This window comes from Arachis hypogaea, chromosome 11 (assembly GCF_003086295.3).
Source record: "Arachis hypogaea cultivar Tifrunner chromosome 11, arahy.Tifrunner.gnm2.J5K5, whole genome shotgun sequence".
In the NCBI taxonomy this organism is placed as follows: domain Eukaryota; kingdom Viridiplantae; phylum Streptophyta; class Magnoliopsida; order Fabales; family Fabaceae; genus Arachis; species Arachis hypogaea.
This window is the reverse complement of record NC_092046.1, coordinates 56,197,353-56,208,527: the sequence shown is the minus strand read 5'-3', so window position 1 is coordinate 56,208,527 and position 11,175 is coordinate 56,197,353. Positions and strand designations below refer to the sequence as shown.

Here is an 11,175-nt window from a genome sequence, read left to right as displayed (position 1 = left end):
GGAAGATCCTCATCAGTTCTTAGCTGAGTTCTTGCAAATCTGTGACACTGTCAAGACCAATGGGGTTGACCCTGAAGTCTACAGACTTATGCTCTTTCCTTTTGCTGTAAGAGACAGAGCTAGAACATGGTTGGATTCACAACCTAAGGAAAGCCTGAACTCTTGGGAAAAGCTAGTCAATGCCTTCTTGGCAAAGTTCTTTCCACCTCAAAAATTGAGTAAGCTTAGAGTGGAAGTCCAAACCTTTAGACAGAAGGATGGTGAGTCCCTCTATGAAGCTTGGGAGAGATACAAGCAATTGATCAGAAGGTGCCCTTCTGACATGCTTTCAGAATGGAGCATCATAGGAATCTTCTATGATGGTCTGTCTGAATTATCCAAGATGTCATTGGATAGCTCTGATGGAGGATCTCTTCATCTGAAGAAGACGCCTGCAGAAGCTCAAGAACTCATTGAAATAGTTGCAAATAACCAATTCATGTACACCTCTGAAAGGAATCTTGTGAATAATGGGACAACTCAGAAGAAAGGAGTTCTTGAGATTGATACTCTGAATGCCATATTGGCTCAGAATAAAATATTGACCCAACAAGTCAATATGATTTCTCAGAATCTGTTTGAAATGCAAGCAGCAACAGGCAGTACTAAGGAAGCTTCCTCTAAAGAAAAAGCTTATGATCCTGAGAACCCAGCAATGGAAGAGGTGAATTACATGGGAGAATCCTATGGAAACACCTATAATCCTTCATGGAGAAATCATCCAAATCTCTCATGGAAGGATCAACAGAGACCTCAACAAGGTTTCAACAACAACAATGGTGGAAGAAACAGGTTTAGCAATAGCAAGCCTTTTCCATCATCTTCTCAGCAACAGACAGAGAATTCTAAGCAAAACCCCTCTGACTTAACAACCGTTGTCTCTGATCTAATCAAAACCACTCAAAGTTTCATGACTGAAACAAGGTCCTCCATTAGAAATTTAGAGGCACAATTGGGTCAGCTGAGTAAGAAAATTACTGAACTCCCTCCTAACACTCTCCCAAGCAATACAGAAGAGAATCCAAAAAGAGAGTGCAAGGCCATAACCGCATCTCAATGGCCGAACATGGAGAGGAGGAAGAGGCAGTGATTCCCATTGAGGAAGACCTCAATGGACGCCCACTGACCTCCATGGAGTTCCCTAATGAGGAACCATGGGAATCTGAGGTTCACACAGAGACCATAGAGATTCCATTGAATTTACTTCTGCTATTCATAAGCTCTGATGAGTATTCTTCCTCTGAAGAGGATGAAGATGTTACTGAAGAGCAAGTTGCTAAGTACCTTGGAGCAATCATGAAGCTAAATGCCAAGTTATTTGGTAATGAGACTTGGGAGAATGAACCTCCATTGCTCATCAAAGAACTGGATGACTTGACTAGGCAGAGATTACCTCAAAAGAGATAGGACCCTGGGAAGTTCTCAATCCCTTGTACCATAGGCACCATGACCTTTGAGAAGGCTCTGTGTGACCTAGGGTCAAGCATAAACCTTATGCCTCTCTCTGTAATAGAGAAGCTAGGGATCATTGAGGTACAAGCTGCAAGAATCTCATTAGAGATGGCAGACAATTCAAAGAGACAAGCTTATGGACTTGTAGAGGATGTCTTGGTAAAGGTTGAAGACTATTACATCCCTGCTGATTTCATAGTCCTAGAGACTGGAAAGTGTATGGATAAATCCATCATCTTTGGCAGACCCTTCCTAGCCACAGCAAAAGCTGTGATTGATGTTGACAGAGGAGAATTGATCATTCAAGTGGATGAAGATTCCCTTGTGTTTAAAGTTCAAGGATATCCCTCTGTCACCATGGAGAGGAAGCATGAAGAGCTTCTTTCAATACAGAGTCAAACAGAGCCCCCACAGTCAAACTCTAAGTTTGGTGTTGGGAGGCCACAACCAAACTTTAAGTTTGGTGTTGAACCCCCACATTCAAACTCTAAGTTTGGTGTTGGGAGGTTCCAACATTGCTCTGAACATCTGTGAGGCTCCATGAGAGCCACTGTCAAGCTATTAACATTAAAGAAGCACTTGTTGGGAGGCAACCCAATTTTTACTTATCTATGTTAAATTTCTATTTTCTATTGTTATTTTTTGTTTTCTGTAGGTTGATGATCATGTGAAGTCACAAAAACAATTGAAAAAGCAAAAACAAAGTGAAAAATAGAATGAAAAAGAGAACACCCTGGAGGAGATAGTTACTGGCGTTTAAACGCCAGTAAAGGTAGCAGAATGGGCGTTAAACGCCCAGTCTGGCACCATTCTGGGCGTTTAACGCCAGAAAAGGGCACCAGACTGGCGTTTAACGCTAGAAATGGGCAAGAAGCTGGCGTTAAACGCCAGAAATGGGCAGCAGCATGGCGTTTAACGCCAGGATTGGTAGAAAGGGGCATTTTGCATGCCACTTGGTGTAGGGATGAGATATCCTTGACACCTCAGGATCTGTGGACTCCACCACTCTCTCTCTTCTTCACCCATTCACCAATCACCTCAATACCTCTTCCCCAAAAAACCCCTCACCTATCAAATCCCACCATTCTCTTCACCACTCACATCCATCCTTCATAAAATCCCACCTACCTCACCATTCAAATTCAAACCACTTTCCCTCCCAAACCCACCCTCTATGGCCGAACCATACACACCCCTCTCACTCCTATATAAACCTATCTTCACTCCTTCATTTTCACACAACCTAAACACCACTTCTCCCCCTTGGCCGAAACACAAAGCCCACCCCATCTCCTCTATTTCTTCTTCTTCTTCTACTCTCTTCTTTCTTCTTTTGCTCGAGGACGAGCAACCTTCTAAGTTTGGTGTGGTAAAAGCTAAAGCTTTTTGTTTTTCTATAACCATTTATAGCACCAAAGGCCGGAGAAACCTCTAGAAAGAGGAAAGGGAAGGCAAAAGCTTCCACCTCCGAGTCATGGGAGATGGAGAGATTCCTCTCAAGGGTAGATCAAGACCACTTCTATGAAGTTGTGGTCAAGAAGAAGGTGATCCCCGAGGTCCCTTTTAAGCTCAAAAAGGGCAAATATCCGGAGATCCGACATGAGATCCGAAGAAGAGGTTGGGAAGTTCTCACCAACCCCATTCAACAAGTTGGAATCTTAATGGTTCAAGAATTCTATGCCAATGCATGGATCACCAAGAACCATGATCAAAGTTTGAACCCGGACCCTAAGAATTGGCTTACAATAGTCCAAGGGAAATACTTAGATTTTAGTCCGGAAAATGTAAGGTTGGCATTCAACTTGCCCATGATGCAAGAAGATGCACATCCATACACTAGAAGGGTCAACTTTGATCAAAGGTTGGACCAAGTTCTCATGGACATATGTGAAGAGGGCGCTCAATGGAAGAGAGATTCAAGAGGAAAGCCGGTTTAACTAAGAAGGCATGACCTCAAGCCCGTGGCTAGGGGATGGTTGGAGTTCATCCAACACTCAATCATTCCCACTAGCAACCGGTCCGAAGCTACTATAGACCGGGCTATCATGATACATAGCATCATGATTGGAGAGGAAGTGGAAGTTCATGAGGTTATATCCCAAGAACTCTACAAGGTGGCGGACAAGTCTTCTCCTTTGGCAAGGTAAGCCTTCCCTCATCTCATTTGTCACCTTTGCAATTCGGTTGGAATTGACATAGAGGGAGACATTCTCATTGATGAGGACAAACCCATCACTAAGAAAAGGATGGAGAAAACAAGAGAACCTCATCAAAAGCATGAGGAAATTCCTTATCATGAAATCCCTGAGATGCCTCAAGGGATGCATCTTCCTCCACAAAACTATTGGGAGCAAATCAACACCTCCCTAGGAGAATTAAGTTCCAACATGGGACAACTAAGGGTGGAGCACCAAGAGCATTCCATCCTCCTCCATGAAATTAGAGAAGATCAAAGAACCATGAGAGAGGAGCAACAAAGGCAAGGAAGAGACATTGAGGAGCTCAAGCACTCCATAAGATCTTCAAGAGGAAGAACAAGCTGCCATCACTAAGGTGGACCCGTTCTTTAACTTCCTTGTTCTTTATTTTTCTGTTTTTCGAATTTTTATGCTTATGTTATTTATGTTTGTGTCTTTATTACATGATCATTAGTGTCTAAGTGTCCATGCCTTAAAGCTATGAAAATGAATCCATCACCTTTCTTAAATGAAAAATGTATTTAATTAAAAAAAATGCATGAATTTCAAATTTTAAAACAGTTTAATTATTTTGATGTGGTGGCAATACTATTGTCTTTCTGAATGAATGCTTGAACAGTGCAAATTTTTGAATTTGATTGTTTATGAATGTTAAAATTGTTGGCTCTTGAAAGAATGAAAGGAAAAGGAAAAATGTTATTTGATGATCTGAAAAATCATAAAATTGATTCTTGAAGCAAGAAAAAGCAGTGAAAAGCTTGCAGAAAAAAGATATATGCGAAAAAAAAGAGAGAAAAAAAAAGAAGAAAAAGAAAAGAAAAAGAAAAGCAAGCAGAAAAAGCTAATACCCCTTTAAACCAAAAGGCAAGGGTGATAAAAAAAGGATCCAAGGCTTTGAGCATCAGTGGATAGGAGGGCCCACGGGAATAAAATCCTAGCCTAAGCGGCTAAACCAAGCTGTCCCTAACCATGTGCTTGTGGCGTGAAGGTGTCAAGTGAAAACTTGAGACTAAGCGGTTAAAGTCGAGGTCCAAAGCAAAAAGAAGAGTGTGCTTAAGAACCCTGTACACCTCTAATTGGGGACTCTAGCAAAGCTGAGTCACAATCTAAAAAGGTTCACCCAGTTATGTGTCTGTGGCATTTATGTATCCGGTGGTAATACTGGAAAACAAAGTGCTTAGGGCCACGGCCAAGACTCATAAAGTAGCTGTGTTCAAGAATCAACATACTTAACTAGAAGAATCAATAACACTATCTGAATTCTGAGTTCCTATAGATGCCAATCATTCTGAACTTCAAGGGATAAAGTGAGATGCCAAAACTGTTCAGAAGCAAAAAGTTAAAAGCCCCGCTCATCTAATTAATACTGATCTTCATAGATGTTTTTGGAATTCATTGTACATTCTCTTCTTTTTATCCTATTTGATTTTTAGTTGCTTGGGGACAAGCAACAATTTAAGTTTGGTGTTGTGATGAGCGGATAATTTATACGCTTTTTGGCATTGTTTTTAGTATGTTTTTAGTATATTTTAATTAGTTTTTATTATATTTTTATTAGTTTTTAAATAAAAATCACTCTTCTAGACTTTACTATGAGTTTGTGTGTTTTTCTGTGATTTCATGTATTTTCTGGCTGAAATTGAGGGACTTGAGCAAAATTCTGATTCAGAGGCTGAAAAAGGACTGCAGATGTTGTTGGATTCTGACCTCCCTGCACTCAAAGTGGATTTTCTGGAGCTACAGAAGCTCAATTGGTACGCTCTCAATTGCGTTGGAAAGTAGCCATCCTGGGCTTTCCAGCAATATATAATAGTTCATACTTTACCCGAGATTTGATGGCCCAAATAGGTGTTCCAAGTCAGCTCAAGAATTCTAGCGTTTAACTCCAAAACTAGCACAAAAGCTGGAGTTAAACGCCCAAACTGGCACAAAAGCTAGCGTTTAACTCCAAAAAAAGTCTTTACACGTGGAAGCTTCAATGCTCAGCCCAAGCACACACCAGCCCGGAAGAAGATTTCTGCATTAATTACTAATTTCTGTAACCCTATGCTACTAGTTCTCTATAAATAGGACCTTATACTATTGTATTTTCAATCTTTGATAAGTCTTATGCTATCTTAGACACGTTTGGGGGCTGGCCTCATGGCCATGCCTGGACCTTGTTCTTATGTATTCTCAACGGTGGAGTTTCTACACACCATAGATTAAGGTGTGGAGCTCTGCTGTTCTTCATGAATTAATACAAGTACTATTGTTTTTCTATTCAACTCAAGTCTATTTCTTCTCCAAGATATTCATTCGTTCTTCAACTTGATGAATGTGATGATCCGTGACACTCATCATCATTCTCACCTATGAACATGTGCCTGACAACCACCTCTGTTCTACTAGCAATGGCTTGAATGCGTATCTCTTGGGTTTGTAATCTAAGATTGGAACCTTCGTGGTATAGGATAGAATTAATGGCAGCCATTCCTGAGATCCGGAACGTCTAAACCTTGTCTGTGGTATTCTGAGTAGGATCTGGGAAGGGATGACTGTGATGAGCTTCAACTCGCGATTGTGGGGCGTGTGACAGACACAAAAGGATCAATGGATCCTATTCCGACATGATCGAGAACCGACAGCTGATTAGCCAATGTTGTGACAGAGCATCAGGACCATTTTCACTGAGAGGACAGGATGTAGCCATTGACAATGGTGATGCCCAACATAAAGCTTGCCATGGAAGGGAGTATGAATGATTGGAAGAAGGCAATAGGAAAGTAGAGGTTCAAGGGGAACAAAGCAACTTCATACGCTTATCTGAAATCCACCAATGAATTACATAAGTACCTCTATCTTTATTTTATGTTTATTTTCATCACCTTAAACTCCATAACCATTTGAATCCGCCTGACTGAGATTTACAAGATGACCATAGCTTGCTTCAAGCCGACAGTCTCTGTGGGATCGACCCTTACTCACGTAAGGTTTATTACTTGGACGACCCAGTGCACTTGCTGGTTAGTTGTACGGAATTGTGACAAAGTGTGATTCACGTTTGAGATCTCTAAGTCCTTTGGCACCGTTGTTGATGATCACAATTATGTGCACCAGTCATTTCACAGATACTCCGAGTTAGAGCAGCAGTCTCTCTGCTAGAGGATACTTCTGCAACAGCTTTTGAATGGCCTTGCTTCTGTCTGTGGTTCCTAGTGGATTCAGCTAAGTCGCTGATCAATTGCCATGCCTCATCAGTGGTCTTGTACTTCTTCATAGACCCATTGCTAGCACTTTCTAATGTGGTTTTATCTTGGGGGCTCATGCCCTGTGTGACATAGCTGAGTGACACTATCTTGTCAATCATGTGGTTGGGGCATGCTTCCAGAAGATTATTGAAGCGCTCCCAATATTCAAAGAGAGTCTCGTTGTCATCTTGAACAATAGTGGAAATATCTTTCCTTAGTTTATTAGTAACTTCAGATGGAAAGAATTTCTCCAAAAACTCTTTTCTGAGCGTATCCCAGTTGGATACATTTGCTAGGGGTTGAGTGTAGTACCACTCTCTTGCTTTTCCCTCAAGAGAAAACGGGAAAGCTTTCAGCAGAATTGAAGTTTCATCTGTACCATCTCGCCTGACAGTGGAACAGGCTGCTTGGAAATCTCTCAGGTGCTTGATAGGCTCTTGAGCAGGTAAGCCATGAAACTTGGGCATCAAATTAAGCAGTGCGGTCTTTATTTCAAAATCTGTAGCCACCACTGGGTGATGCGCTTGAAACGGTTGCATTGTAAAATTAGGGGCTCCTTCCTCCTAGATGGTAACTCTCCTAGGTTCTGCCATGTCGTCTGCACGTGAATCAACCGAATCAGTAGAACGGGAGCTGATTTCTCCTCAAGTTCACTTTTAGATCCGCCCTCAGAGTAGACTAACCGATGCCGAGCTCGCCTTATTCGTGAAATAGTCCTTTCAATTTCAGGATCGAATACTAGCAAGCGCGGATCAGTAAGTGAACGCATCATTTGACGAAAGAAACAGGTAGCTCATAGTAGCAAAATAAAATAAAATTCAAATAAATAAATTCTAATTAATAACTTTAGCACTCTATTGCAACTCCCCAGCAACGGCGCCAAAAATTGATGCGGGCAGAAATTGGTGAATTAAAAATTATTAGAATATATGCGTTGCAAGTATAGTTCTTAACTCGCTAGAAATCCACCGCTCAATTTAGAAAGGTGTCACAGAAAATTGAAATTTAAAATACTGGGAGTATGAATCCAAGGTCGTCTCCCAACGAGTTGCAGGAAGGAGTGCTATTTTATTAATCTGATATTTTTGAAAAGGTTTGAGTTGAGTAAACAGGAAATTAAATTGATGAAATTGAATAATGTAAATAAAAGCCTTGACTGGGAGTTGATTACATGGAAGCCCTATTCTTGATGGAACACTCTTAAGATTAATTGACAATTGAAGGTTATTTCGTTTAGTTATCCTTTACTAAGTAAAGGGAGGTAAAACAAGTTGGAATGCTGTTCTATTCACAAGTTCCAATCCACTCTGGGGAGGATTGGTGTCAGGAATTAGAGAGCAATCCAACAATAACCCAATTACAATCTTTCTCTTGAACCTTCCAACTCAAGGGTTCCTTTCAATCAACTCCCCATCAAGTTAGGGAACTACTCACTCATTGTGAAGGTAAAATTCATAGCATATGAAAAGGAATTGAAGAAAGACATTGTAAATAAAAATTAAAAATAATCAATTAAAAATAAAAGTGATCCTTGTATTAAATAATCCTAAAAATATTCCAATGGTAAAATTAAACAAAGCAAGGAACATGGAAGAGTAAGCCAAGTAAAGAAAACGAACTAGAATGATGAAGTCTTGATGAGGTAATAACTCTTCTCAATATCCCAATGAAAAAAGCTAGAGAAACTAAAATCCTAAGAACTATGAATGTGTAAAATAGAAAACCTAGAGGAGGAGCAAAACTAGATCTAAAAACTAAAACTGTGTAGAATGAATGCTGTCTTTGGTTTCTGCATGTTCTCTGGCTCTAGTCTGTTGTTCTGGGCCGAGAACTGGGTCAAAATAGGGTCCAAAATCGCCCCCAGCGAATCTGCAAATTATGCAGATCGCGCACGTCACGCGATCGCGTCGCTCATGCGGACGCGTCATTCGCGTTTCTGATTTGCCACGCGGACGCGTCGTCCATGCGGCCGCGTCACTCGTGCTATTCCATGCCGCGCGGTCGCGTCATCCATGCGGCCGCGTCACTTCAAATTGCTCTCCTCCACGCAGTCGCGTCATCCATGCGGCCGCGTCGCTTCTAGCTGGTCATCTCCTCAATTTCTTGTGTTCCTTCCATTTTTGCTAGCTTCCTTTCAAATCTCCAACTCATTCTTGCCCTATAAAGCCTGAAACGCTTAACACACAGATCACGACATCGAATGGAATAAAGGAGAAGTAAAATGTATAATTAAAAGTCTCTAGGAAGCAATTTTCACTCATGTAATAATTTCAGAAAGGAAATATAAATGCATGCTATTTTAATGAATAAGTGGGCCAGGATCATCATAAAACCACACAATATAAACCATAAAATAGTAGTTTATCACAGAGTCAAACAGAGCCCCCACATTCAAACTCTAAGTTTGGTGTTGGGAGGCCATCATCATGCTCTGAGTATTTGTGAGGCTCCATGAGAGCCCACTGTCAAGCTATTGACATTAAAGAAGCGCTTATTGGGAGGCAACCCAATTTTATTCAATTATATCTATTTATTTTCCATTGTTATTTTATATTTTCTTTAGGTTGATAATCATGTGAAGTCACAAAAACAACCGAAAAAGCAAAAACAGAATGAAAAATAGCATTAAAAATAGCACACCCTAGAGGAGAAGCTTACTGGTGTTTAAACGCCAGTAAGGGTAGCAGAATGGGCATTAAACGCCCAGTCTGGCACCATTCTGGGCGTTTAACACCAGAAAAGGGCAACAAGCTGGCATTTAACGCCAGAAAAGGGCAACAAGTTGGCGTTTAATGCCAGAAAGGGAAGAAAAGTTGGCGTTAAACGCCAGAAATGGGCAGCAACTTGGCGTTTAACGCCAGGATTGGCACTCCAAGGGGCGTTTACACGCCAACATGGTGAACGGATGAGAAATCCTTGACACCTCAGGATCTGTGGACCCCACAGGATCCCCACCTACCTCAACTCTCTCCCTCTCTTCTTCACACCTTTCCATAACACCCTTTTCCAAATACCCCTCACATCTTTACCAATCACCTCCACCCACTCTTCCCCAAAAAATCCCACCAACCTCACAATTCAAATTCAAATACTTTCCCTCCCAAACCCAACCCCTAATACACGAAAAACCCCCTCTCTCTTACCCTATAAATACCCCCCTCACCACCTTCATTTTCACACATCATACACACTTCTCTCCAACTTGGTCGAACCTACACCAACCCTCCATCTCCTCCATTTTCTTCTTCTTCTACTCACTTCTTTCCTCTTTTGCTCCAGGACGAGCAAACCTTTTAAGTTTGGTATGGTAAAAGCGTCGCCTTTTGTTTTTCTATAACCATTTATGGCACCTAAGGCCAGAGAAATCTCTAGAAAGAGGAAAGGGAGGGCAAAAGCTTCCACCTCTGAGTCATGGGAGATGGAGAGATTCATCTCAAAGGTACATCAAAACCACTTCTATAAATTTATGGCAAAGAAAAAGGTGATCCCCGAGGTTCCCTTTAAGCTCAAAAAGAGTGAATGTCCGGAGATCCGACATGTGATTCGAAGAAGAGGTTGGAAAATTCTCACTAACCCCATTCAACTAGTCAGGATCTTAATGGTTCAAGAGTTCTATGCTAATGCATGGATCACCAAAAACCATTATCAAAGTGTGAACTCGGACCCAAATAATTGGCTTACAATGGTCCGGGGAAAATACTTAGATTTCAGTCCGGAAAATGTAATATTGGCATTCAACTTGCCAATGATGCAAGGAGATGCACACCCCTACACTAGAAGGGTCAACTTTGATCAAAGGTTGGACCAAGTCCTATTAGACATTTGTGTGGAAGGCGCTCAATGGAAGAGAGATTCAAGAGGGAAGCCGGTTCAACTAAGAAGGCTTGACCTCAAGCCAGTGGCTAGGGGATGGTTGGAGTTCATCCAACGCTCAATCATTCCTACTAGCAACCGGTCTGAAGTTACTATAGACCGGGCTATCATGATCCATAGCATCATGAATGGAGAGGAGGTAGAAGTTCATGAGGTTATATCCCTAGAACTCTACAAGGTGGCGGACAAGTCCTCTACTTTGGCAAGGTTAGCCTTCCCTTATCTAATTTGTCACCTCTGCAATTCAGCTGAAATTGACATAGAGGAAGACATCCTCATTGATGAGGACAAGCCCATCACTAAGAAAAGGATGGAGCAAGAAAGAGAGCCCACTCATGGACCTCAACAAGAACATGAGGAAATTCCTCATCATAAAATCCCTA

The 11,175-nt window shown here is 41.4% G+C and overlaps 1 non-coding gene across 1 annotated transcript; it reads right to left on the bottom strand.

The window, feature by feature from the left end:
- Nucleotides 1-220: 220 nt before the first annotated feature.
- Nucleotides 221-328, bottom strand: LOC112725959 (small nucleolar RNA R71). The gene has a single exon (XR_003165036.1). It is a non-coding gene; the product is annotated as a small nucleolar RNA R71 (small nucleolar RNA).
- Nucleotides 329-11,175: the final 10,847 nt, after the last annotated feature.